This window comes from Bubalus bubalis, chromosome 4 (assembly GCF_019923935.1).
Source record: "Bubalus bubalis isolate 160015118507 breed Murrah chromosome 4, NDDB_SH_1, whole genome shotgun sequence".
Taxonomy (NCBI): domain Eukaryota; kingdom Metazoa; phylum Chordata; class Mammalia; order Artiodactyla; family Bovidae; genus Bubalus; species Bubalus bubalis.
Genome location: NC_059160.1, coordinates 128,693,421 through 128,719,177, shown reverse-complemented (window position 1 = coordinate 128,719,177; position 25,757 = coordinate 128,693,421). Strand labels below are relative to the sequence as shown.

Below are 25,757 nucleotides of genomic sequence, written 5' to 3'. Positions count from 1 at the left end.
TGGTGGCTCAGATGGTAAAGAATCCGACAGCAATGCAGAAGACCTGGGTTCAATCCCTGGGTTGGGAAGATCCCCTGGAGAAGGAAATGGCAACCCACTCCCGTATTCTTGCCTAGAGAATCCCACGACAGAGGAGCCTGCCAGGCTACATACAGTCCATGGGATTGCAAAGAGTCGGACACAACTGAGTGACTTACAAGCACACACACACACACAGTAACTAAAGTTCATCATTTACATTAGGGTTCCTAGTCGGTATTGTAGAGTCTTTGGATCTTGAAATATGTGTATAATGACTTGTGTCCTTTATTAGAGAATCATATCAAATGCTTTCACTGACCTAAAAATGGCCTGTGCTTCACACCTTTATTACTTCTTCCCCCCAAATCCCGGACAACCATCTTTTTACTGTCTCAATATTTTTGCCTTTTCCAGAATGTCATACATAGTCATATAGTATGTAGCTTTTTCAGATTGGCTTCTTCTTAATAGCAAACATTTACACTTAGTCCATTTCTTTTTTTATACAGCCTTTTAAAAAATGTATTTGTTTACTTTTTATTTAAATGGCTGCACCAGATCTTATGGCATGAGGGACCATTAGTGCATGTGGGATCTTAAGCTGCAGCAAGCAGGATTGTTTTTAGTGGTGCCACGTGAACTCTTAGTCGCAGCATGTGGGATCTCTTTCCTCAACCAGAGATCAAACCAGGGGCCCCCTGCATTGGGAGCTTGGAGTCTTAGCCACTGGACCATCAGAGAAGTCCCTCTCTGTGTCTTTTTATGCCTAATAGCTCATTTCTTTTTATCATTGAATAATATTCCACAGTCTGAATGTACTATAATTTGTTTATTCATTCATGTACTTGGTTGCTTCCAAGTTTTGGCAGTTATAAACAAAACTGCTATAAACACTCATATGCAGGTTCTCATATGGACTTAGGTTTTTAAACTACTTGGGTAAACTCTATTTCTGGATCATATGTTTACTTTTGGAAGAAACTCCAACTGTCTTCCAAAGTGGCTGTGTGGTGTTGCATTCCCACCAGCAATGAGTGAGAATTCTTAGTGCTCCATATCCTCACCAGCGTTTGGGTTGTCAGCGTTTTGGATATTAGCCTTTCTAACAGGTATGTAATAGGATCTTGTTATTGTTTTAATTTGCAGTTCCCAGTGGGGTCGCAAAGAGTCAGACACGACTGAGCGACTGAACTGAACTGAACTGAAGGACATATGATGTAGAACATATTTTCATATGCTTATTTGCCATCTGTACATTCTCTCTTAAGTATCAGTTCAGATCTTCCTGTTGAGTTTTGAGTCCTTTGTATATTTTGGATAACTATCCTTTATCAGGACTTCCCTGGTGGCCCAGACGGTAAAGCGTCTGCCTACAATGCGGGAGATCAGGGTTCAATCCCTGGGTTGAGAAGATCTCCTAGAGAAGGAAATGGCAACCCACTCCAGTACTCTTGCCTGGAAAATCCCATGGACGGAGGAGCCTGGTAGGCTACAGTCCATGGTGTCGCAAAAAGTCAGACACGACTGAGTGACTTCACTTTCCTTTTCCATCCTTTATCAGAGATGTCTTTTGCAAGTATTTTCTCCCAGTATGTAGCTTGTCATTTCATTCTCTTAATATTAACTTTCACAGAACAGGAGTTCTTTTTTTTTAATGTTCAACTTATTACTTTAAAAAATTATTTTTACTGAACTATAGTTGGTTTGAAATATGTTGGTTTCAGATGTTGTTGTTGTTTAGTCAGCAACTCATGTCCAACTCTTTTGTGACCTCATGGACTGTACTATACACATATTCTTTTTCAGATTCTATTCCCCTATGCTAATGCTAATGCTAAGTCACTTTAGTCGTGTCCGACTCTGTGCTACCCCATAGACAGCAGCCCACCAGGCTCCCCCGTCCCTGGGATTCTCCAGGCAAGAACACTGGAGTGGGTTGCCAAATTGAGTATAGTTCCCTGTGCTCAATATAGTAAGTCCTTGTTGGTTATCTATTTTATATATAATAGTGTATATATGTTAATCCCAAACTCCTAATTTATCCCTCCCCCACTTCACCTTTGGTAACCATAAGTCTGTTTTCTATCTCAACTTATCATTTCTTTCTTTCATGGATAATACTTTTGGTGTTGTATTTAAAAGTTCATCATCAAATCCAAGCTCACCTGAATTTTCTCTGTGTTATCTTCTAGGATTTTTACGTTTAGGTCTATGATACATTCCATTTTATTTCTTGATTAATAATATTCACAGTTTCCCATTTAAATTATGGCTTTGGTGACTATTTTCCATTTGCACTATAAATTTCACTCTGAAAATTTGTTTCCTCTTACTTTCTATTGCATTATGTTTTCCTGCTTCCTGTCCATGGCATTTCTTCTATAATAATCCTGTATGGTTTGGACTCATGCACTAACTTGTGTAATCAGGAGCATATTATGCAATTAGTAAGTTGTCAAAGATTTCTCATTTACAAATGGGAAATAATTCAAACCTTAAAGGAAACTAACTTCATACATATCTAACTCAATATGTATCACCCAACCCAAGTGAAAGGGCACAGCTGAAAAGCTGTGAAGATTCATAAAGGATCCCTCGAATGGAACGTTCAAAGAAAGCATGGTGTTCTAAAGGAGCTTGAGTTGGGATCGTGCAATTCATGAAGCTGCACTCGCCCTTTGCAGCCTAACATACATGGTGACAGGTGGAGAAACTACAAATAGCCTTGGCCTAAGAATGGAAAAAATGATAAGCCGAGGCCAAGACTTTCAAAGTAACTGAATGATAGGAATGCAAGGAGAAGACATGAGGATACAGAAGAGGGTGTTACAGGCCTCCTAAAGAGCCTTAGACTAGGAGAGAAAACTCCTAACTCAATTCTGTGCCGGTGGCGAGATCCATGAGTCCACACGGCATGAACCACAAACACCAGCTTCTTCAGAACAACCCAGGCTTCCATCAGTCCTTGCCAGGACTCCAAACTGAGCCACCGTGAGCTGCACATTTCCTGGGGACTTTGGGCTCCATTGGTTGGTGTTGGGTTTGGATGCTGGTGGAGAGTGGCTAGCCGGTTAGCTCACCTGTATCGCATTACCTGTAGGCCGAGCAGAGGGCCCTGGGCAGGGCATTTAGGAATTCTGGGTTTTAATTCCAGCTCTGCTTGTGGACTCACTGAACAATTTTGGCATTTTGATTTCCTCATCTTTAAAACTGGGATATGAGCTGGCTTGGCTGGGAAGATGACCATGAGTGATGAACCATAGACCATTCGGTGCTCTAAAAATTGTTCAGCAGATGAGTAGAGAGTTAACCATGAACTCTAGGCCTCACTCTGCTTCACCCCACCCTTAATTTTCTTGTACATGAGATAGGCCTCATGATCCCTGAGATTACTTCCATTCCAAAATTCATCATTTGGGGACTTCTCTGGAGGTCCAGTGATTAAGACTTGTGCTTCCAATGCAGAGGGCATGAATTTGATCCCTGGTCAGGGAACTAATATCCCACATAATACAAGCCAAAAAATAAAATGTAAAATGAGTTTAAAAAAAAGAAGATAACAATTAAAAAAGGAAGATAAAACCCTCCAAATCCATTATTTTTTTTAACATGGTATTTCATTTTATTATTTTTATTTTTTATCAAAGTATAGTTGATACACAATATTATGTAAGTTGTAGTGTATAACATAGTGATTTATAATTTTTAATAGTTATGTTCCATTTATAATTATTATAAAATATTGGCTATATTCCCTGTGTTGTACAATATACCCTCATAGCTTATTTATTTTATGTATAATAGTTTGTGCCTCTCTATCCCTCACCCCTCTCTTTGACCCGCCCCACTTTCTTCTCCTGACGAATAACCACTAGACTGTTCTCTATATCTGTGAGTCTGTTTCTTTTTTGCTATATTCACTAGTTCATTGCATTTTTTGGAGTCCACATGTAAGTGATACCATACAACATTTGTCCTTCTCCATCATTTTAAGCACCAAAATCCATCATGTGGCAGTGGTTCTCAAACATGAGTGTGAGACAGAATCACCTGGAAGGCTGGTTAAAACACAGGCAGGCGCCCAAGATGGGAACGTCCCACAAGTTGCCCTAGGTCTCTGTTGCTGGTTTCTAGGGACCTCGCCCCCAAGAACACTAGTTTGTGGCTGTTGAGAAAACTAGTCAAAGGAAAGTTGCTGAGTCAAGCTCTTCATGGGCACACAGCCTGTGCAGTACCCCAGGCTCGCCCCCTCCCCTCAGAAGGTTGTGCTTGGCTTCATGCTCTGCTGTCACCGCCGGGAAGTCTTCAGTTTTCAACTAGAGGCCTTGCATTTTCATTTTGCACTGGGCTCCATAAATTACGTAGCCCGTCCTGTTCAAAGTTTTGGTTCTACAAATAAATTTTGGGTTGTGAACAAGTGTCATTTGGAAAAGGCATCTTAAAAACCACTAAGAACCTTTCAGCTGTTTCTACACCCCAAGAAACAGGCTTACTGAGAAATTGTTCTTTTAGTTACAAGTGTTTTGCCAGTCTGCTCATCCACTCAGCAGAGGCTGGTATGCAGAACTGGGCAAGTCCTTGTTAAAATAGGGCAGGGTGAGGTCCAGTCTCATCCTCCCACTTCCTTTGCTCCTCCCTCTCCTCTGTATACCAAGACATCTGGGTTTTCCTCACTGCCCTAGGCAGAAAAGCCTTTAATAGGTTGTAGCAGGAATGTCAGGGCTTCCCTGGTGGCTCAGATGGTAAAGAATCTGCCTGCAATATAGGAGACTGGGTTCGATCCCTGAGTCGGGAAGATCCTCTCGAGAAGGGAATGCCTACCCACCTAGTATTCTTGCCTGGAGAATTCCATAGACAGAGGAGCCTGGTGGGCTACAGTCCATGGGGTCGCAAGGAGTCAGACATGACTGAGCGCTAAGCACACACACACAGCAGGAGTGTCTGTGTTTTAGAAGACGAATACTTCTGATCTTTTTTGAATAACACAGATTTGAACTGCCTGGGTCACTCATAAAGAAAACAGGAAACCTATCAAAGCATGAGTTTTAATTTATTTGCTATCTGTTTAATCATTTTGTCTTTGATCAACCCAAGTTCTTAAAGAAAAGTGTGGAAAAAAATAATTTGAAGTTGAGAAAATCCTAGCCATCAAATCATTATTTTCTGAAAGCTGAGAAAGTTACCATTCTTTGAACTTAGCAGCAGAATGCTTGAGTTCAGCATTGGAGCAAGAGGGTTTTTGCAGCAGCATAGACTGCGATCCACCTCAAAATGTGGGCCCGACAGGATATTTGTGGGGCACATAAGACATTTTCCAGAAGAGTTGGCAGAGTTAGTCCCTCAGTAGTGTTCAACTCTTTGCGACCCCATGGACTGTAGCCCCCCGCCACCCCCTCCAGCTCCTCTGTCCATAGAATTCTCCAGATAAGAATGCTGGAGTGGGTAGCCATTCCGTTCTCCAGGGCATCTTCCCAACCCAGGGATCAAACCTGGGTCTCCTGCATTGCCGGCAGATTCTTTACCATCTGAGCCATCAGGGAAGCCCATTTTCCAGAAGGAGACCAAAAATAGAAGCCAGAATAAAAATTCAATCAAACTTATTCATAAGAGGATTAGCATTTGTATCAGTATGCCAGTGCCTAGGATAAGATTATCATCCAAACCAACAAGATACTACTTAGGTTCCAGCAAAGAGTTGGCTTTTATTCTACCAAGGTTAATTGAACATACCCCTCACCTCTGAAATTTTGCACTGTTCACAAGGTATCTAAGCACACTGAACACTAATGTAACATTGCTTGTACCAAAAATATACATATTTCAGGAGGGGAAATCTGGCTACAAGAGTCAATTCTGAATCCTGCCATCCTGTAACAGTTTTGTGAGTCTGAACTGAGTGCATTTCTCACACTAAGGGTTCCAGGGCTCAACCAGGTGCCCAACTTGAAGGCAGCCCTCTATATATGGAGGGTAAAATGGCCTTTACGACTGCCAATGCTGGAGACACAGAGAGGTGGATTCAAGCCCTGGGTCAGGAAGGACCCCTGGAGGAGGAAGTGGCAACTCACTCCAGTATTCTTGCCTCGAAAATCCCATGGACAGAGGAACCTGGCAGGCTGCAGTCCATAGGGTTGCAAAGAGCTGGACACAACTGAGCCCCTGAGCACACACGCATGACCCACTGCTGAACAGATAATTCTCACAAATTGTGCCTATTGCCAAAAGGGCCATACTAAATTCAGATCAAGGCAATATCTACTATTTTCAGAGGAATTAAAACAAGAATCTAAGTTCTCAAATCACATTGCTTGGGTGGATCACATCTTAATTGACTGCTCAGGGACTAAGTAAAATTTTAATTCCTTAATCCCTTTGATACCAATGATAATTGACATCCAAAAACACATCTTCCTTGTACCACTCATTATAATAATGTTTTAAAATATCAGAGATCTACTTTGCTGTCTCATTCTGTCACCTACTGATTTAATACCGTGCTTACACTCAGACCCATAGGGTTAGGTCAGACTACTTGAAGAACAGCGAGTTTGTTCTGGATCACCTCTGTGCCACCCAGCTTCTGCGCTTGTCTTCATCGGCTAAGCCAAGAGAAGAACAACAGTGTTTTGCATACAGCTTTTCAAGAAATGATTCACTGCTGGACTTACAATGAAGATTACAATTCTTTATTTTCATGTGAAAGAGCTGCTAATGAATGTTCTTGTTTTCAGAAAAAAACATCCAAACAATCTGGCGGTGACATGGAGAAAGGAAAGGAAAGGGAAAAAGAAGCTAGATAATATGCAGCCTGAAGGATGCTTCTGAGCCATGATCACAGTCCACAGTCACTTATTCATAGGGTGACCAGAAAGTTTGCCTTCCAAACTGGAATACATCTGAAAGTAGAGGTAAGTAGCCTTGTGATTAGGAATTGGCCTTTTTTCCCTCCAAGTCTGAAATGTACAATAGTAGTTACATTTCATGCACTGATTGGTTGCATGTTGATTGGTTGATCCCAAGGAAATGCATGTTGATTGGTTGATCCCAAGGAAATGCATGTTGATTGGTTGATCCCAAGATTGGAACCTAAGCGATTAAAACTTATGAAGCACCACGTACTATGGGCCAACACGATGAGGAAGGCTCTAGTTATGTCACCTCATTTCATCCAGGGATGAAAAGCAGATTAGAAAGAGAAAACGTTCAGTTTGCTTCGTCACACATTCATATAAATTTCAGTAGTACACTTTTATATCATTGTATAATTCCATTTTTACTAATTCCAAAAATACAGGAATGCTATTATTATTTTATACATTTAATTATACATATTATAATTAAATATTTTCTAATTAAATGTAGAAGCCAAATGATCTAGGAAATTATATTTATAATTACATACTGATTGTGAATGTAGCATATTACCATATATTACTAGTTATACTTAAAATATTATTTTACTGTGCTAGATGCAATCATTTCTGCTTCTGCTTGTTGTTTCCTCTTTCCCTTTCCTTCTTCTTCTTACTCTTTTTCTTCTCTTCCTCCTCCTTGCCTTCCTCCTTCTCCTTCATTGCTGTCTTTAACCACAACAAAATAAACATTCAAGTTCCATTTTTCCTGTTCCTTATGATAATCATTATGGATAAAAGAATATTCCCTTAGGCATGGGAATTAGCTTTTATTCTGTCTTTTTTATTGTTAACCTAAAAGAACCCCCTCAAACTTCTTTCTTTGTCCTGTTATTTTTTTCTTTCTATAATATTTCCTTTTTCCAATACCAAGTTACATGGAAACATCAATTCTATCTACTGCCTAGGTAAATCTCAGCTGTGAATTTGAGGAGGCACTGAAGAACCCTGAAAGCTGGTATTTGTGTGATCTGAGATTCAGGAAACCTTTGCCATCTCTTTCTGTACCACCAATTTCTTTTTATTAAAGGATAATTGCTTTACAATGTTGTGTTAGTTCCTGCTGTACAGTATTTTGAATCAGTCATATGTATATATATATCCCCTCCCTCTTGACCTTCCCTCCCAGCCCCCTCCAGCCCACCCCTCTAGGTCATCACAGAGCATACAGCTGAACTCCCTGTGCTGTATAGCAGCTTCCCACTAGCTATCTATTGTATTTATGTCAATGCTGCCCTCTCAATTCATTTTACCCTCTCCATTCATTCTATCCTCTCCATCCCCCACTGTGTCTACAAGTCTATTTTCTATGTCCGCATCTTGTATCACCAAATTTTTATGTGGTTGGGCTGTGAAGGTCATAAGGCCAGCATCCTGTGTTAGATTCCCAGGTAAGCCAGGCAGAGTCATTAGCTTCTGTGCTTTTAATCCCAACCCACCTTCTCTCCAGCACACATAGATGGGAGAGGAAGCAAGGTTGAAAGCGGAATGGATCAGCCAACTGATGAAGGGAGGTAAAAGCACCCCAGAGGCTCTCTTCTCTGAAGCCTCTTCCTCTGAGGAAGTCCACATAAGTGGGCTAGGTCTACCCTTTTCCCCTCCTTGATTATGATGCTGGGGGAGGTGAGTCTTCACACTTCGGATCTCTGGGTAGCACTAAATGGGAAGGGCATCATTCCAGGGTGCTGGGGCTTGGCAGGTGTGGGGAAAGGGGAAGCTGGCCCTTGAGCCCTTTCCGGGGCTCTCCCCACATGATATCTTTGGAGCCTCAGCAGCTCTGCTCTTGCCAGAGATGGAAGATAGGGCCCTCATCTTCTGCCCAGCCACTGAGCTGTCAGCAGCTTTCAAAACACACACAAACATACTTCTGCCAGAGTCCACACTTTCTTTTTGTGTGTTTTTGTTTGTTTGTTTTAGGCACAAAGTAATCTGTAAGTACATGTAAGAGGGAAAAAAATGAATAAACATTCAGCAGCTAGGATCTGCAGCGCTGCCTGCCACAGAGCATCTTAGGTAACTGTATCCTTTGCCATGCTTTGGATGCTAAGAGCAGAAAGTTTTACTGACAGCTTAAATTAGTCTAAGGTGATGAAAAGAATAATAAGGCTGCATATCCAGAAGGCCATGTGTGTGGTGCCTCACAATTGCAACACAGATGCCTCAGCTCAGGCATTCCAGTCAAGAGGGAGGGCACAGGTCATGCCAGCATGTCCTTGTCTCCCACCTGGACTTTTTGGGGGAAAGCAGATTTCTAAGAAACAGCTCTCACCTATTTCCTGGTCTCATTGGTGAGAACTCAGACACATGGCCATGCTGGCTGCAAGGTAGGCCAGGAAAAGAAATATTTGTTTCCTGTTTGTTTTCCTCAGTTTCTCCGGTGGAACCATAAAGAGCTTTTTATTTATGTGGCTTATATCTCTCAGTATTTACCATGTGCTGTGTGCTTAATCACTTCAATCATGTCTAACTCTTTGTGACCCCACAGACTGTAGCCTGCCAGGCTCCTCTGTCCACTGGATTCTCCAGGCAAGAATACTAGAGTGGGTTGCCATTTCCTACTCCAGGGAGTCTTCCCGACCCAGGGATTGAACCTGTATCTCTTGAATCTCCTGTATTGGCAGACAGTTCTTTACCACTAGCGCCACCCAGGAAGCCCAGTATAAGCCCAAGAATACTGGGTAGCCTATCCCTTCTCCAGCGAATCTTCCTGACCCAGGAATCGAACCGGGGTCTCCTGCATTGCAGGTGGATTCTCTACCAGCTGAGCTACCAGGGAAGCCCAATATTTACCATAGCAGATACTAAAATTGAGGATTATTTTAGTTAAAAAATTTTTACTTGAGAACAATTTTGTATTTTCAGAAAAGTTGTAAAGAGAGTAAGTAAGGAATTCCAACATGCCCAGTTTCCCCTGTTGTTAACATCGTAATACAATTTCATGGAACATTTGTCAAAGCTAAGAAAATGACATTGGCATATTACTATCAAGTAAATATCTATATTTAATTTTTTTTAAAAAAAACTACCAAACCATTTTCCAAAGTAACTGTACTGTTATGCATGCCAATCAGCAATAATGAAAGTTCCTGCATTATTTGAGTAGAAGAACATGATGAAAACCAGTTATGTTGAAACATCAGTATTTTAACTACTTAGAAATCACAAAAAAATAAGTAAAAGGAAATGTCTTAAAATCGCTAAGCCATTGATTACAAATGACAAAACAGAGATTCTGTGGTATGTACTTACACTGGAATATTATACAGCCTTAAAAAGGAATGAAATTCTGATGCAACATAGATGAATCTTGGAAACATTAAGTGATGGGAGCCAACCACAAGAGGACAAATACTGTGTGATTCCACTTGTACGAGGTACCTGGTGTAGTCAAATTCATAGAAACAAAGGAGAATAGTGGTTACCAGGGCCTGGGAGAAAGGGCTAATGAGGCATTAATGTTTAATGGGTACAGTTTAGTTTGGGATGATGAAAAAGTTCTGAATATGGATAGTGGTGATGGTTGTACAGTAATATGAATGCACTTGATGCCACTGAACTGTACATTTAAAACAGTTAAAATGTTAAATTGTGATGTATATTTAATCACAATAATAATTTTAAGAAGAAAAAGCCAGAAATTTTAAGAATATTTATTACTTCATTTTAAAATAACAATAACAAACCCATAATATTGGTTTCACACAAAGTATATTTTTATGAAACATAACTATATTTTCAAAAAATATAGTGAATGTAGTAGCATTTTTTGCACATCTTTATTATGTCTCTTTTTGTTTAGGTTGTAAAATTGACTTTTGTCATTTAAAGATTTTTTTGATGTGGATGATTATCAGAGTCTTTATTGAATTTGTTATAATAATGCTCCTGCCTTGTGTTTTGACCTTCTGCTGAGGCATGTGGGGATCAAACCTGTACCCCTTGCATTGGAAGACAAAGTCTCAACCACTGGACTGCCAGGGAGGTCCCTATACAGTATGTTCATAGAAGATAGCCAGATTCTCCTATCAGCTCCAGCAATCTGTTTCATTATCACATGTCATATAACATTGGAAGAATTTGACTATACACTTGTGAGAGAGTCTGAGTAGCAAAACCAAGTTCTGTCTTTGTGTTGGAAAAATAGTTCCAATCTCACAGATACCCTGAAAGGGTCTCAGGACCGCTTTGAGAACCAGAGTGGCATAGACGTGGTCATTAGTTTGGAATCCATCAAGGGGTGTCTGCCAAGGTCTCATGTTCCAATTTGGGGCTTTATCTTTTATTTGCATAAGTAAATGGCCAATATAAGTGTTAGCCTCAGAAGGAACAGTTGTCCTCACAATTATGTAAAATTCTTTGTGCCTTACCAAACAGAAAATGACCAGCAGCTTTGAAAATGCAGGCTCATTTTTGTTTCCCTAGTATGCATTTGGATTTCAAAAGTCATAAGATCTTTCCCATCACAGCTCAGAAAAATAATGCCTGTGTTTTACCCTCTTTCCAGGCATCTCTGCAAGAAGGATGCTTCCTTTGAAAGCTCAGGGCATGAGAATGGGGTATGGAGCGGGAAAACGCATCTGAGTCAGGGCAGTGGAAGGATGTATCTGCCTCTACCATCAGACTTTTGCTTCAGGGCTTATGGAAGATGTGATTGATGACATCCAAATTTACACTTGAGATCTTCTGATGAAGATCTTCTGCTCCAAGGATCAAACTTAACTACTCAGCCAACTGTTGTCAACGTTTGATTATATGCACTTCTTTCTCTCTATGCTCTGTGTGAAAAAGTTCACGTGGCAGTATTGGCAGAGGGAGGCTTGTATCATCTTCCCTAAGTGCTTCAGAGGTTAACTCTGAAATGTCAGGAGCACTGTGGGCAAATTGCAGAAGCCAGAGAGGGCCTCCATCAGCATCCAAGATCTGTGCCAGCGGTTTTCTGAAGAGGCACTGGGGTTTGCAGGTGGAACACGGAATCACCTGGGAGCTTCCTCAGACTACACTTGCCAGTTCCTTCCCCCAAACCCAAAGAGATGGATCTCGCCTCACCACCAGCCTGTTTAAAATCACTGATCTGGGTTGTTAGGAAAGAGCTTCATTAAACTTAAATTTAGCATGTGAGGCTGTGGATAACCCCATCTCTGTTTCGGAGAAACAACTGTTTACTATTCTAACACTCTGGAAACCTGGCAAGCCGCTATGGGAGGGCTGGCAACCCTGAGCTCCCGAGGCTTCTGTGCAGCTGCTCTGTAAGGGACCCCTGCCCCAAGGGCTCCCACCTGCCCAACTTGGTGTTCAAATTAGGAGGGGGTACATGACCAAGAACTTTGCAGGACCCAGAAGGGCAGCCGGAACCTATTTTTGATGATCCTGAGGATTATTAAGAAAGGAAATTCCACAAAGTCCTTGTAACTCTCAGAAAGGATTTTGTTCCACTGCTTGCTTTCTTTGTCTTCCAATTCTATTTCTGGATTTCCCTCTTTACGTTTCTAGGTCTGGAACTGAATAGCAATGAAGTAAAAGTGATCATCCTAAAGAGATATTCCTGGGTGAGAAAATGGGTTACTGAGAATCCCTGCCCCCACCTATGTGATAGCGGTCTTGGTGGACTTGTGGGAGGATCTGAAGGACAATTGGAGCCCTGGGAATTTGGAGGGGGATTTTTATTCTATTGTCGCTTACTCTAGGGGAAAGGCGATGTGGATTACAGCTACCTAGGTTGTGGAGCTGAATTAATTGCAGCAAACTGAAAAGTTGCCTTGCTCACACTTTCTTTCTGTATTTATTTATTTTATTGAAGTATAGTTGATTTACAATGCTGTATCACTTAGCAAAATGATTCAGATATATATATATTACATATATATATGAAACTTACAACCATATACTTCCATTATATTTTATTATAAGGTATTGAATATAGTTCCCTGTGTTATACAGTAGGACCTTGTTGTTTATCTGTTTTATATATAGTAGTATGTATCTGCTAATCCCAAACTCCTAATTGTCCCTACCCTCCTTCCCCTTTGCTAACCGTAAGTTTGTACCCTGTGTCTCACACTTTCCTCTAGAAACATCTGTTGCAGGAAAAGCCTTCTGGTTAGATCCTCATCTTCTAAATCACACGCACGGTACGTGACCCTGGGTGTTGGGAGTAGGGACACTGGACTGTAGAGGCGAAACAGCCCCAGGATCCACAAGTGACGTGATAAACAAGCCGCGTGATCTCGGCAGCTAAAATGAGACTCCAGACGCCGGAGGGAATGGAAAGTGATGACGCCAGACACCCGAACAGCATCGTAACCTCAGAGGATGTTCACAGCCAGGACTCTGTAAGCTGAATGGACTGGAACTAAATGCGTAAGACAGCCTTGTGGACAGAGAATGTAATGACGTTGCCTTTTATTTCCTGTTTGAAGTGTCCTGTCGAGCGAGCCTACTCATTACTGAGAAGGTAAAGTAAAGCTTTAATTCATCACTATTTGATGTTGGAAATGCACCCTGGAAGAGGATAGAGTTTACACACTTGAAGGCTATGTTTAGCCAAATTTGTCCAAAGCCATCTTTTCTGTAGTTATCTTTATTTTTGCCCAGCAGACCATACAGCAGGCAGTGAATACATAATTAGTCCTTACAATGGACTATTCTCCCCAGAATTCTGGAAGCCAGGGCAAGATTTCAGAACCTTCTTTTTAAAAGATGTTAGTTACTGTTATAACAAAAATAACAGCAGTGAGCTAACAGTGAAATATGATATATACATGTATTTATATATATATATATACACTCCTTGTATAATTTAGTGAATGATACCTTTTATTTTTGAGATTTTTGCTCTTTTCTCATCTTTTTAAAACCATTTATATATATATATATATATATATATATATATATATATATAAAACGCCTGCTCAGTCGCTTCCATCATGTCCAACTCTTTGCAATCCCATGGACTGTAGCCCACCAAACTCCTCTGTCTATGGGATTCTCCAGGCAAGAATACTGGAATGGATTGCCATGCCCTCCTCCAGGGGATCTTCCCGACCCAAGGATCAAACCTGTGTCTCCCGACTCTCTTGCATTGGCAGGAGGATTCTTTACCACTGGGCCACCTGGGAAGCCCTGACAGTTCTTATACTTTGATTTTGAAATATACATACATGTTAGAGTTACCTAAATACTGTTCTTTTATAGGCTTTCAATAATTAAACTGACTCCATTTAAATTTAAACAGTTACTTCTAATAGCAATAGAATGAAGTCTTAGTGGAGAAGGCAAGTTTTGCAACCTGAAATCTTTATTTATATATATATATATATATATATATATATATATATAGCTATAGAAAAACAGTGCATAGAATTGGAACCATTCTAGGAGTTTGGAGAAAGGCTTAAAAGCAAATTTGAAATATGTCCTTTAAACTTCTTAATTAAAAACCAAAACAAAGCAAGCAATCTGACCATCAGATGACTAGCATGCTTTTCTTTAATTTACACCCTCTTGGTCTTGCCCTAGGGGAGCCATTCTTTCCACTGAAGGTCAATGCCAATCCTGTAGGAGTCCATCAAGGAGTTCTTGGCACGAACCTCAGAAGCCTCCGCAGTAGAACCACTGAGACAAGCCCTGTGGCTTCCCTTCTGCTAGGAGGCTCTGGGCCTGGGCAGCCCCTCCCTGACCTCAGGACATTGATCTACGCAGGCCGCTTGCACCTGCCCCTCCCCAACACCCCCACTGGGCAATTCCAGAGATTCCCTGTCCCTCCGCTTCATAACAGTTGAGGTACCCGCCTGCTCCTGGGAACACACACACACTTTGCCTGTCTCTGCTGGTTCCTTTGCCACTGCAGAATCATCGCTGCATCACACCATGTCTGAGTTTAGCCAATACTGTCTTCCACATAACAACCCCTCCTCGCCCCCTCCTCTCTTGTTTCTACAGTGAGTATCTGTTGAAAATAAGAGCTTTGCTGGAGAAAAGATAGAGAGGGGGCGGCATAGAGATAGAGAGTTTCTTTCCACCTTAGCCTCCTCACCAGGCACCCTCCCCAACACTAGTCCCTGGTATTGACAATGCAAAGACTCTCATCTTGTCACCTATGTCCTGCTTCTGCACCTCTTCCCCTCCCTACCGCCTTGCTTCCTCCACATGTCTGTGATGAGAAGAGTGAGAGGAAGATGGGAAAAGATAGACCCAAAGAGGCTGGGGCCCAATGCTGTCCCTCACTGCCCCTGACCCACTCGCTGTGTCACACCATTACTCACCACCCAGAGGGACCTCCACCCACCAGCCCTGCCCAGTCCACGCCCAGCCCCTCTCTGTTCCCACATCTCCTGCCCAAGTCCCTTCCTCTTTAGGATCTCCAATCCTTGCTCCCCACTTCTTCCCAGCCTCCAAGGCTCAGTAACCTCTGACCTCGGCCAGGGGATCCTTGCTAGTAGTGTAGACCCAGGGGGTTCTTAATCATTTCTAGGACTACAGTGGTGGAAAGGTAAGTTCTTGACATCCAGAGTTAAGTCTCTGTCAAGAGTAGGATTTGCTCTCATCTCCCCAGTACCTACAGAACAAAGTACAGATTATGATCCACAGGCATTTTATAACCTAGTCCTGCCCCTCTCTCCAGCCCTACCTGCCGCCCACCCTCTTTCCTATACCCTCCCCATATCAAGCCAACATAACACTTACCTTTTCCTTCAGGTGTGCTTAGTCACTCAGTTGTGTTCGACTCTTTGCGATCCCATGGACTGTAGCCCACCAAGCTCCTCTGTCAATGACTGTAGCCCGCCAGGCTCCTCTGTCAATGGGGATTCTCAAGGCATGAACGCTGGAGTGGGTTGCCATGCCCTCCTCCAGGGGATCTTCCCAACCTAGGTATCGAGCCCACATGTACCACATGGCAGACGGATTCTTTACCATCTGAGCCACCAGGGAAGCCCAAGAATATTGGAGTGGGTAGCCTATCCCTTCTCCCGGGGAATCTTCCCAACCCAGGAATCGATTCTTTACCAGCTGAGCTACCCGGGAAGCCTATTATCCTTCATACTCTTTTCTTTTATTTTTCCTTTTGGCTGGGCTGGGTCTTCATTGCCATGCACAGGCTCTTTGTTTCTGAGCATGGGCTCAGTAGCTGAGTGTGGGGCCTTAGCTGCTTCACAGCATGTGGGCTCTTAGTTCCCCCACCAGGGGTCAAATCCACGTTCCCTGCATTGGAAGATGAATTCTTAACCACTGGAGCTCCAGGGAAGTCCCCACACTCTTTTTTTTGTATGAAATGTTGCCTTTCACCTCCTAACCATTTGCTATTCGTTCTTCAAGGAGCAACTAAAATGTCCTATCTGTTGTTCTCTATGACCTGCTTCTCCAGGCAGAATTAATTGTTCCCTAACCTGGATTTCCATCCCTCTTCTTATGCACACTTCTATTAGAATGTTTATCACATTATGTTCAAGGTTCTGTCTATGTTCTGCCCTCCTCCAGGCACTGTATGCAGCCAGGGGCAATGTTTGGGAGGTCAAGGAACATATCTGATCTATCTTCAAGTCCCAGGGAACTAGTGTGTGATAAACTAATGTGTGTTTCATGAATGGAGTCAAATATATGATACACCTTTGACTTATCATGTAAGATGGTAATGTTATATGCAAGATGATAACCTTGACCTTGGGCTTCCAGCCTCTGGAACTGTAAGAAAAGAAATTTCTGTTGTTTAAGCCCCCAATCTGTGGTATTTTGTGATGAAAGACCAAGCTGACTAGCACAGAGAGTAATACCAGAGGAAGTCAGAACAGCAGGCGGAGGAAGAGATCTTTTAGGACCTGGTACACTGGGCTAAGGAATATGAAACTGTCACACTATTTGTGTTCTGCCTAGTGCCAGGTATTTCAGTTGTCTCTTTATGCATGAAAACCACCTGAACCCTTAGTGTCTTGAAGCAAACACCACCGTTTATCTGCTCCTGATTTTGCAATCTGGGCAGAGCTCCATGGGGATGACTTCACTCTGTTCCATGAGGTATTGGCTGAGGTCCCACATGCAGCTGTGCTCAGCTTGGGGCTCCCCTGAGGATAGACCACAAACATGGCTTCCTTAACTGCATGTTACGGGCTGCACGCTGCGAACAACGAAGCCGAATGGCTGGGGGCTGGCTGGGCCTTCTGCTCTCCCTCTGGTTTCTCATCATTTAGTGGTATATCTTGAACTCCTTTCTAGGCAACTGGATCCCATGATGGGGAAAGGAGAAGCCACGGTGCCTTTTAAGTGCTGGGACTGGAAGTCCCAGAATGTCACTTCTGCCACATCTGCCAATATTCGAAGAGGCTGGAGATGCTGAAAATACAAAATAGTTTTATTTTCCAACCCAACAAGCTGGGAAATATCTCCTCTAACTTTTGCTTGAAAAGAAGACAGGTTTTTTTGTTTGCTTGTTTGTTTTCCTTTTTTGGCCATGCTGTCTGGCATATAGGATCTTAGTTCCTTGACTAATCCAACCTGCATCCCCTGCAGTGGAATCATGGAGTCTTAACCACTGGACAACGAGGGAAGTGTCTTCTTTTTTTAATGGTTAAGATAGTCAATTTTATGTTATATGTTTTTTACCACAATAAAAAAGTGGCACAGCTTCTGCTTTGTTCTCTTGGAATCCTTAGCTGTGTTGTGAGGAAGCCCAGACCAGCCCTAGCAGAGACATCACATGGAGAGGTATCCGCTCCCCCAACATGGAGAGATATCCCCTCCCCCAACATGGAGAGGTATCCCCTCCCCACCACATGGAGAGGTATCCCCTCCCCACCACATGGAGAGGTATCCCCTCCCCACCACATGGAGAGGTATCCCCTCTCTAATGAGGTATCCCCTCAGTGGGTCCCACTGAGGTCCCAGCCACCAACCAGCATCAACAACTGGGGTGTGAGTTAAGGCAACAACAAGTCACCCCTGCCTTCCAGGCTTCCCAGCCCCAACATGCTGGAGCAGAGATGAGTCAACCCCCTCATTAACTATAGTCACCGTGCTGTACATTACATCCCCAGGACTTATTTATTTTATAACTGGAAATTTGTGCCTCTTGACACCCTTCACCCATTTCTCCCATCCTCCCACCTTCCTACCCCATCTCTGGCAACCCTCAGTCTAGCTATGAGTTCAATTGTTTGTTTGTTTTAGATTCCACACCTAAGCAAGATCATATAGTATTTGTCTTTGTCTGTCTGACTTATTTCACTAAGCACATGCCTTCAAAATTCATCCACGTTGTTGCAAATGGCAAGTTTTCCTTATCTTTTTATGGCTGAATAATTTTCCATAATATTATTATGAGTAATAAAGTATAAAATATACTTTATACCATAAAATACACCATGTTTTTCTTTATCCACTCATCCATTAATGGACTCCTAGGTTATTTCCTTATTTTGGCTATTGTAAATAATACTCTGTTCTTGGGGATTCTCCAGGCAAGAATACTGAGCGGGTTGCCATGCCTTCCTCCAAGGTATCTTCTCAACCCAGGGATCAAACCCAGGTCTCCTGCATTGCAGGCGGATTCTTTACCATCTGAGCTACCAGGGAAGCCCAAATAATGCTGCAATGAACATTGGAGTGCCTATATCTTTCTGAGTTAAGGTTTTTATTTTCTTTGGATTAATATCCAAAATAGGATTTTCTGGGTCATTCAGTAGTTCTATTTAAATTTTTGAGGCTCCTATACTGTTTTCCAGTAGCTGCACCAATTTACATTCCAATCAATGGAACACAAGTGTTCCATTCTCTCCACAACCTCACCAACACTTATTTCTGGTCTTGCTAAATAATAGCCATTCTAACAGGTGTTAGGTAATATCTCACCGTGGTTTTGATTTTCATTTTCTTTTTTTTTTAATTTTTTTATTATTATTTTTTTTTTTTTACTTTACAATTTTGTATTGGTTTTGCCATACACCAACATGAATCCACCACGGGTGTACAGGTGTTGCCCATCCTGAACCCCCCTCCCACCTCCCTCCCCATACCATCCCTCTGGGTCATCCCAGTGCACCAGCCCCAAGCTTCCTGTATCCTGCATCGAACCTGGACTGGTGATTCGTTTCTTATATGATATTATACATGTTTTAATGCCATTCTCCCAAATCATCCCCCCTCCCTCTCCCACAGAGTCCAAAAGACTGTTCTATACATCTGTGTCTCTTTTGCTGTCTCGCATACAGGGTTGTTGTTACCATCTTTCTAAATTCCATATATATGCATTAGTATACTGTATTGGTGTTTTTCTTTCTGGCTTGCTTCACTCTGTATAATAGACTCCAGTTTCATCCACCTCGTTAGAACTGATTCAAATGTGATGCTGAGCATCTTTTCATATATCTGTTGGCCATCTGTATGTCTCCTTTGGGAAAATGTTTATCCTGCTCATTTTTAATTGAACTGCTTAGTTTTTTGCTACTAAGTTGTATGAATTCTTTATGTATCTTGGATTTTCACTTTTATCAGATATCTGACTTGCAAGTACTTTTTCCCATTTGGTAGGTTGCTTTTTCATTTTGTTGATAGTTTCCTTTGCTGTGCAGAAGCTTTTTAGTTTGATGACATCTCACTTATTTTTCTCTTTGCATTTGATGTCAAATCCAAAAAACTATCGCCAACGCTGATGACAAGGAGCTTACTGATTATGTTTTCTTCTAGGAATTTTATAGTCTATGGTTTATGTCCAGGTCTTTAAACCAGGTTTAAAGAGTTACTTTCTTGTGTATGGTATGAGCGTGGTCCAGTTTCATTCTTCGGTATGTGGCTGTCCAGTTTTCCCAATACCATTTCTTGAAGAGACTTCCCTTTCCCTATTGTATATTCTTGTTTCTCTTATGTTTTATTAATTAATTTATTTTAATTGCAGGCTAATGGCTTTACAATATTGTGGTGGTTTTTGCCATACATCGGCATGAGTCAGCCGTGATTGTACATGTGTTCCACCTTCTTGTCTCTTTTTTCATAAATGAATTGATAACGTATGTGTAGATTCATTTCTGGGCTGTCATTTCTGTCCCACTGATTTATGTGTCTGTTCTTATGGCAATACCATTCGATCTCCAGTCTTCCAAGTGTTAGCCATTCTGGGGGATGTGTAGTGAAGTCTCACTGTGGCTTTAGTGTGACTGTTACAATTGATGCTAAGAACATATCCATGTGTTTATTAGACATTTAGAGATTGTCTTTTTTGAAATGACTGCTAAAGACTTTTGCCCATGTTTCTGTTGGATCATCTATCTTTCCTTTTTTATTTGAAGTTGTTCCTTAAATAATCTGGATATGGTCCATTTGTCAGATATGCAGTAAATATTTTCTCTCTATTCTTTGGCTTGCCTTTGAGCTTCATGGTTTTTTCGATCAACTCATCTTTAAAGTATCATTACTCCTAGACGGCCATTTCGGAAAAGGCAATGGCAACCCACTCCAGTACTCTTGCCTGGAAAATCCCATGGACAGAGGAGCCTGGTGGGCTGCAGTCCATGGGGTCGCTAGGAGTCAGACACAACTGAGCGACTTTACTTTCACTTTTCACTTTCGTGCACTGGAGAAGGAAATGGCAACCCACACCAGTATGCTTGCCTGGAGGATCCTAGGGACAGAGGAGCCTGATGGGCTGCCATCTATGGGGTCGCACAGAGTTGGACACGACTGAAGCGACTTAGCAGCAGCAGACGGCCATTTGCTAAACTCTGCTTCCCAATGGGGTCACCCCGTTTCTTTGGATTCTCTCTAATGTAACTGCTGCCTGTGCCCTGGCCTTCAGGACAGTGTCTCCCGCTGGCTGCATGGAACACCCTCAGAGTTCAGTGCACCTGTTGCTGTCCTTTTGGGGTCTGCCCCATCCCAGTGGGCATATCTGGTTCCCAGTTCTGGCATTATCCAGTCTTCTCAGACTCCCTGCAGTTAACTAGCTGTGCCCATAGTGTTCTGAAAATAAGTTCAGGATGTGCAAACAATTGACTTATAAATGAACTTTGGAACCCATGACTCTGTCCATTGGGAACTCCTAGATATTCTATGTACTTCGCCTTAGTCACTTAAGAACAAGTACTTCTAGTCAAAAGGAACTGAAATATTAAAACCGTAATCGTGGATCACCAAGACATCTCTGCAACTTAGTACTAGCCTAAAAGTCTATGGGAGAAATGGTACTATGAGAAAAAGAATCTTTTAAACCAAGTTGAGAAATTCAAGTAATGATTGACATGTCAGTCACTGTTCTAAATACTACAGAAGTAACAAAAGGAAAAAAAAAAAAAAACATGCACCAATCCATGCCTCCACAGCCAGCACTTATATTTTAGCTGGAGTGACAGATAGCAAACAGGATAAAGAAACAAAACATCTAGCATATTAAATAAAAAGTGCTAAGGGAAAAGAGATAGGTGCTTCATGAGAGAGGTCGTGGGGTGATAATTTTAGATGGAATTTGCAGGTAAGAGCTCACCAAAAGAATGATAGTTGAAGGACTTCCCTGGTGATCCAGTGGTTAAAGCTTTGCCTTCCAATCAGAGGGTACAGGTTTGATTCCCGGTTGGAGAGCTAAGATCCCGCAAACCTCAGGTCCAAAAAACCAAGGTACAAAAAGAGCAATATTGTAATAAATTCAATGTGTGCATGTGTTAGCTGCTGAGTCCTGTCGGAATCTTTGCAACCCCATGGACTGTAGCTCGCCAGGCTCCTCTGTCCATGGAATTCTCCAAGCAAGAATACTGGAGTGGGTTGCCATTCCCTTCTCTAGAGGATCTTCTCAACCCAGGGATCAAACCCGAGTCTCCTGCATTGCAGGTAGATTCTTGACCAATTTCCAACTAACAAATTCAGTAAAATTTTAAAAAGATCCACGTAAAAAAATCTTTATATTAAAAAAAAAGTGATATTTAAGCAAAGACCTGAGAAAAGAAAGAGAGCCATGGACATATTTGGGGAATGAAACTTTAAGGCAGAGGAAACAGCAAGTTCAAAGGCCCTGAGGTGGAAATGTGTCTCCTGTGTTAGAGGAACAGCAAACATCAACAATGCAAATGTGGCTGGATTTGAGAGAGAAAAACAGAAATAGGTGAAGAGGTCAAGGAGATATTAGGGGACTAGGGCCTTACGGGGCAGTGGTCTACAATATGACATAATTGTCAGTCACTTAGTTGTATCCAACTCTTTGTGACCCTATGGACTGTAGCCTTTCAGGCTCCTTGGTCCGTGGGATTTTCCAGGCAAAAGTACTGGAGTGGGTAACCATTCCCTTCTCCAGGGGATCTTCCTGATCCAGAGATCGAACCTGGGTTTCTCACATTGCAGGCAGATTTTTTACCATATGATCCACCAGGGAAGCCCTGCAATATGACCTAGGACTATACTGACTTGGGATGGTGATGCTCAGAGGCCAAATCCACCTTGTGTTGTTCATAAGGTGGTAATTTCTGCAGCCCTGAGAAGAAAAGGAAAACGAGACATGGGGAAGGGAAGGGCTAGAGACCTCAATATTGAGTCAGAGGTTTGGCCGGCACTAAGTGAGGAACACTGCAATTCTGAGTCCACAGAGGCAAGAAGATTCAAGGAGAGGCCAGGACATAGGAGGGGATCAACAGACCCCAGACTCAGAGGTTCAGCAGTGCCTGGCTGGTGTCTTGCAGAGAATTAATAAATGAGAAAAAGAGCTGAGGTCACTTTGAGAGATCTTACTGGTTCACAGCTTATTATTCAAGGAATATCTCTGCAGTGTCTGCCTGCTATGGGTAATTCTCTACTACCTCAAATTATAAGATTTTTAAACAATTTGTGAAGACTTAATGATTTTTATCAGCAAGAAAATTGGTCCATCTGAGCTACTATATCAGTTCTAGAAGTGACTTCTTTTCTTATTTTTTAAAATCCAAGATGTTGGTAATCATTTTCAGCAACATGTATTGTGTTAGTTCTGACTTATATTCCTCTGTTTGGCTATTTCCACATCTTTGGAAATAAGGTACATTTTTCTTTGTTTTTTCTTTTTTCCAGGGAAGAAGTTCCTTCTTTTCCCATGGCTCATTTTTCCTTTCCTTCTAAAGGTTGCAGCATGCTTTTCTTAACAATTCCCAAATTACAGCCATTCTTCTGGTCTGATATTGGATTGCCCAAGTTGATGGCTCCCTTCATGTAATAAAAGCTGAAGCTGTTGCTCCTCCTATGACTTGACAGTACAGAACCAGGCGGGTGAAGAGTCTCATCGAGGATCACAGACAAAATCTTTCTGTTCCAAGTTTCTTCTTACTTTCCTAGCCTAGAGACCAGTGATGACTCAGGGCATTATCAAACTTTGCATTAGTCATCATTGCTAGGTACCAACGTTACTGCAAAACCACACGTTCATTATCTCACACTTGCTGTGGGTCAGGGGTCCAGGCACAGTTCAGCATCTCACAGACCTGAAATTAAAGCATCAGCAGAGGCTGTGGGTGCATCTGAGGCTCAAGTAGGGAAGGATTCGCATCCCAGTTCATGTGGTTGTTGGCAGCCTTTAGTTCTTTATGGGCTGTTGGACTGAGGGCCTCCATTTCCCTCTGGCTGTCAGCTGAAAGCTGCCTTAAGTTCCTTGCTAGGTAGATATTCTCAACAGTCCCTTGTTTCCTCAGAGCCAACAAGGAAGAGAGTCTCCTGGTGAAATTAATGCTACAATTGTATACATTGCTGAAGAATTGATGCTTTTGAACTGTGGTGTTGGAGAAGACTCTTGAGAGTCCCTTGGACTGCAAGGAGATCCAACCAGTCCATTCTGAAGGAGATCAGCCCTGGGTGTTCTTTGGAAGGAATGATGCTAAAGCTGAAACTCCAGTACTTTGGCCACCTCATGCAAAGAGTTGACTCATTGGAAAAGACTGATGCTGGGAGGGATTGGGGGCAGGAGAAAAGGGGACGACAGAGGATGAGATGGCTGGATGGCATCACCGACTCGATGGACATAAGTTTGGGTGAACTCCAGGAGTTGGTGATGGACAGGGAGGCCTGGAGTGCTGCAATTCATGGGGTCGCAAAGAGTCGGACAAGACTGAGCGACTGAACTGAACTGAACTGAACTGAATCACATATCTTGTCACCTTTGCCATATTCCATTGGTTGGAAGCAAGTCACCAATCACAAGCCCCATTTTCACTCAAAAGGAAACGTAAAGGCATGAAGACCAGTAAAGGGGATATGGGAGACCACTTCAGGATCTGTCTGCCAGCAGTTTCTTTCTTTTTTTGTCACACGGGGCAGCATCTTAAGCTCCCCAACCAGAGATGGAACCTGTGCTCCCTGTGGAGTCTTAACCATTGGACCACCAGAGAAGTCCCAGCCACAAGTTTCTTCTCGCCCTCTTGGGGCCAAGAAGACCGGACACACTCACACATTCAAAGCCAACCTACCAGAGGAGGGAGCATAGATTTTAGCAGGACATGCTCTACCCAGGAGTCTCTCCTTTATGGTCTTCATGCAAGAGTTTCTTGATGTTATTAGACTCCATGCTCTTCCCTGGTACCTAGAGAGCATCCCAACCACACACACACAACAAAGGATCTGCTTCTGGCTGCTGCTGCTGCAGCTACCTGGTCCAGGTGAGGCACAGACAGTAAAGTCACAATTTAGCCTCACTCAGGTGGCACCGACTCAGAATCCTCTCTGGAGTATATTGTGTGTGTGTGTGTGTGTGTGTGTGTGTGTATGTGTGTGTTTAGTTGCTTCACAGTTGTGTCTGACTCTTTTGCAGCCCCATGGACTGTCGCCTGCCAGACTTCTCTGTCTATGGGATTTCCCAGGCAACATACTAGGAGTGGGTCGCCATTCCCTTCTCCAGGGCATTTTCTTCATCCAGGGATCAACCCACATCTCCTGCATCTCCTCCATTGCAGGTGGATTCTTTACCACTGAGCCATCAGGGAAGCCCATATTTTTTAATAACGTGGAATATTTTCCAGAGCTTAAATGTTTGGGAAATATTTAAATAAATTATGACCCCCATAAAGTATAGTACCCTCAAATTTTGTAGCTATTAACAGAGATTTTAGCATGGAAAAATATTCCTGGAGTAGGGAAGCAGTGTGGAAAAATAGTAGTGATTTCAAACATGATTTCTTTATAATATATGCATTTATGTGTATATATTAAAAGTGGTTATTTTTAGGTGATAAGGAAAATGGGTGATTTTCTATTTCTTGTTTTAACTTAGCTATATCAAAAAATACAGTGAAATATATTCATTTGTATTAAAAGTCCTAGTTTTAGAACTTTTTGCTTATTTTTATTTGAGAGTTTGATCTATTTGAGATTGAGGGCTGTGTTATTTATCTTTGTATGTCTAACCCCTTAGTATAACTCCCTTTGATATATTAAGCTCTTAATAAGTGGGTTTTTTTTTTTTGACAAACAGATTGGTTTCAGAAGATTTAAAACTGATATCAAGATATTCTGTGGAGATATGCAAGCAATATTAATTTCTCTGCATTATTACAAAAAAAAAAAAAAAAAAAAAACCTCCCCAATCTCCAAAACTTGCACTCTACTTCTTCTAAGAAACCAACTCCACTGCACCTTCCCCAATGCCATCAACTATTAGAGGAGGTAAAAGTGGCAAATGGCATGGTCCCTGGTTAAGGATGCTTTAGGCAGGTGAAATTCACAGATAATCTAGTATTCCTTGTTTTAAGCTATAGTTTCAACTGTCTTTCTTGATATGACTTCTGAAACTGACTAACAAGAAGAAAAATGGAAGGAATTGGCATTACATTTCCTATTTTGGACCACAACTTTAGCAGTTGGTAATGAATATCCAATTGACTTTGAACTTTAGAATGAATGAGG

At 42.0% G+C, this 25,757-nt stretch overlaps 1 long non-coding RNA gene across 1 annotated transcript; it reads left to right on the top strand.

Moving 5' to 3' along the window:
- The first annotated feature begins 6,755 nt into the window (after window positions 1-6,755).
- On the top strand, window positions 6,756-17,452 carry LOC123333402. The gene is made up of 4 exons (XR_006550720.2): window positions 6,756-6,929; window positions 11,437-12,478; window positions 13,001-13,383; window positions 17,139-17,452. It is a non-coding gene; the product is annotated as an uncharacterized LOC123333402 (long non-coding RNA).
- The last annotated feature ends 8,305 nt before the right edge of the window (window positions 17,453-25,757 follow it).